Genomic DNA, 3,982 nt, shown 5'->3' with positions numbered 1-3,982 from the left:
CATACATACATACATACATACATACATACATACATACATACATACATACATGTTTATAATATGAGTACATGTATACAAAGGAAAGGAAAAAAGAAATATGTAATAAATACTTGTTAACGTATTTTTTATTTAAAAAATTCTTTTGCAACCACCAGTTATATATTTTCAATACATTTTGTAACGCGCAATTCTTATCATGTTGTTCACATCGCATAATATTAGCAACATCCAGATTAGTTGAAGATTCCATGTCTTCGTAAACTGCATCCAAGATCTGTATTATGTTGTGTATGCGTTCTCGCTCATCGTCCAAAAGCTAGTTCTACAGCCAGTAGAACTTTGTTTCTCGTGTCCCTTAACGTAACATGATAACATCATGTTCAAATACAGCTGTCGTGATCAGGCGTTTCGCCTCATTGTATGGGACTATCCCGTCCTCCCATCGCAATCCATGGTAATAAGCACTCAAGCAGGAAACGCAAGACCTATCGATCTTATCAAAAATTTCCATGACACGAGACTCGTAAAAATGTAATGTGTGAGAACAGTCTCCTGTTTCAACACCACTACTTCACAATAAATTTCTTGTTAACGATAAATCCTTACAGATCCACGAACGTTGGCACGAGCATGTTGTTGAGAAGATTGCGATCGATTGCGATCGAATGCGACGTATCGTAGATTTTATATCATGTCGGAAGTGCGCTTAGATGATTTTGCGCACAACGTTGAATGGATTATACTGAACCATGCAATCGTATATGATGAGACAATAGGCTATTGTATTTGCGGGCACGTTCTCCTTACTCAAGTCACTCCTTATTCAAAGTATAATCGCACGTCCACGGTGCCACACTTGATTCTAATTCGTTCTGTCGATGATCACGAATGGGCCATTATGTAAAAAAGTCGTAAAGGTGAGACTCGGCTCGAGATATTCGTATCCGTAGTAGCCGTTGCAGAAACGCGCGTAAAAATCGTACAGAATCGTACATATGTTTTTATCAAAATCCAGATTCAAGTCATCATACGGATAATTCTGAATTCCGAATTCAGGTAGAGTTTCGCATTGGTTAATTTGCAATCGTCGAGTCGACTTATATCTTCAGACATGATATTTTTTCGACCTGTTTGCATAGCGAAAATGACGTAGCGCGGCTTCTCGAGCTGAGTAACCATCTTGATGGCCCACGAATGTTTGGTTGTGCTCTGCAAGACCGAAAACTCGTACAGATTCCATGAGCCATGCTCAGATATCGTCCGCTCTCCAAAACGCGCAACATCGACAGCTTATTTTTTTCGCTCAATAATACGTGCAACATTCGCCACTGTGCTTTGAATAATTCGAACGTTGGCTGTGTCGTCGGATCTCCCGTCAGACAATTGTTGTTGCACATTCGTATTAAAATCATTCGTATTAAAATCCGTGACGAGCGTTGATCACCACCGCGTTTATAATCTTCGCAAAATATCAACAATACACAAGAGCGATACGCAGAAATTAAAGTATCCGGCCGCAATAATTTGCTCATCCTAGCCGGCACATAGAATCACGCTTTCTATCAGATGACATAATTCTGTCAGATGTTACATAGTTTTTGAGTGTGTTATGCCACGATCTGTTACGATCAATCTCCACACTTGAGTTCATATCGAATCTCATCGAATATGAATGCGACGCAATTATTTCCCAATGCACTCTGGACCACTTTGTTCTTCATTAGTTTTCCCTCGACGTACAGAAAGCTTTCGTACGGCAGTGTGTACAGATCCTGTTGTTGTATGGGGATTCTTATTTTATCGCTGTACCCGAACATTGTGTTGGCGAACGGGCTGTACGTGTGAGTCTCAATCTTGACGATGCGATCGTCGAAGATCGGTTCGTCTTTAATGTTTAGGATATCAGTCATCTCAAATGTTGCGTACCGCGAATCCCAAAGACTTTAAAAATGTAACGTTTGACACGCTAAGCTTCTTCTTCTTCTTCTTCTTCTTCTTCTTCTGTCTGATGCAGCTGGATGAGCGAGTGTTATCGAACTGTGACGTCACTGGTCCTGTAAAAAACTGCGTTATATCTCTGCGTACGCTCCGTTCCGTTCAGCGTCTCACGTTCACTATCGTCGTATATGCAATCTAACGATCTCTTCTCCTCGAAAATCGTCCGTTCTGATCGACGATATCGTTAGATCCGTAATGCTCCATGCGATGATCGGCAAGTAAATGATCTGCGCCGACCTCTCCGATCTTTTATATCTTGGAGGCACGCTCGGCGAAAATTCGTGTATCGTGTGCGCGCTTTTGCCATTGCTGTACGCGCCCGCGGTCATGTTACACTCTACGCGGATAACGTTTACATTCATTATGTTGATCGATCATGTTCAATTCGTGCCACCTTCGTGGCCGCAGTATACGCTTCGATGAGAATCCCAGCAGCGATCCAGTGCTGTTGGGCTTGCCAAAGTTTATTCTGTATGCATATCTAATCTCACATCTCATCGTGTTATAGTTTGCGCGGAGCGTAATCGGGTATTCTCCACCTTCACTATTATCGTCATCGGTGTCATTGTTGTTGTTACTGTCACCACGCACTACGTCAACGGTTTCAAGCGCGTCACGGTGTGGACGTTTCCATAAAATCGTGAGTTTCAAAAATTCATTTATGTTCCGCACTTCGTACCTTCGAGAATTGTAATTTCCGCATCGTCTTTGGCGAAATAAAGTTTGTTGTTCGATTCATTCACGTTCGGTATCGTGTGATATGTCTCAAAAATCGCCAGACCGAGCTCGTAATCTCCATCACTCAAATCTGGCGAGAAAGTAATTCGCCGCGAGAACGGTGCTCTTCCCGCTCAGCGTAAGCGTCAACGACATAACGGAAAAAGCATTCGATTAATACTAAGATTTCACAGCATCTCGTCGAGCTTTTTAAATTCACGCGCGTCTACCGTTTGTAGAAACCGCAGACACATCTGCGATTGCACTCTATCGTCATAGCATGTCTCTATCGTGACAGAAATATCGCACCAATTCCATGGACGGTCGAAGATTACCGAAACTGTCAAAGTACACGACGCGGTTGTTTCTCTTTGCGTACGCTACCTAATGACCAATCCCCATCGCACCGTCCAGATTCACGATACCGCTTTGGTTTCGGCGCAGCTCGTCGGTAACGTGTTACGCATGAAACCACTTCTAAAGTATAGTACGCGCACACGTCTCGCGAGCTCGTTCAACTGCACATTGGTAGTTGCGCCAGACGGTTTTTATTGTCTTTTCAAAGTTTTTTTTTTTCTTTGCAGCTACACCCTGTCCATGTTTGTACAGGTCGGGATACAGTCCGCGCCCGTATTTGTACGGAGCGAGATACAGTCCGCAACCCTGCACGATTGTGACGTTGCAGCTCTTCGAACTGACGTCGCGCGGCTTTGCTGTCATTTATCGCTTTCGCTACGCTGGCCGATCAAGGATCCGAGCACCGCCCAATATTGGCAGAAACGGTAACGCATCGTTACGCTGTTGGAAGTATCCGCTTTTCATCGCCTTTTTCCTCGTCTTCTTCTTCGGTTTCATGCCCATGCCGATCTATGCTCTCGTCACCTCTGGCTAGTCGCTTCATAAGCCGAGTACCCGGGCCACAAAACTGATAGTCCGGAATATGTAACTCGAAAGAAAGCGCGTTTATCGCTCGATTCAGCAGATCGCTGCGCGACGCTGACATTCGCTACAATCCTTTATCTTCGGTGCGGAGCGTCGATGTGCGTCCGCTGCCATGGCTGATTGTAGTGCTCGTCGTAGCGATGATAGATTCGAACCTCCGAATCTGTCTTCCGTGTTCCGGAAGCTTGTCTCAGACGTGTTCGATGTAGTCGCCATACACGCGAAAGAGTATGACCTTCGGTATATAAGGTGTATAAGTTTAAATCCGCTGTTTGCTCATAGGTGGCATTTAGTGAGCGTACAGAGCTACCCTGGGCACACAACA

Source organism: Atta colombica, unplaced genomic scaffold, assembly GCF_001594045.1.
Source record: "Atta colombica isolate Treedump-2 unplaced genomic scaffold, Acol1.0 scaffold94, whole genome shotgun sequence".
In the NCBI taxonomy this organism is placed as follows: domain Eukaryota; kingdom Metazoa; phylum Arthropoda; class Insecta; order Hymenoptera; family Formicidae; genus Atta; species Atta colombica.
Note: the sequence above shows the minus strand (reverse complement) of the source record.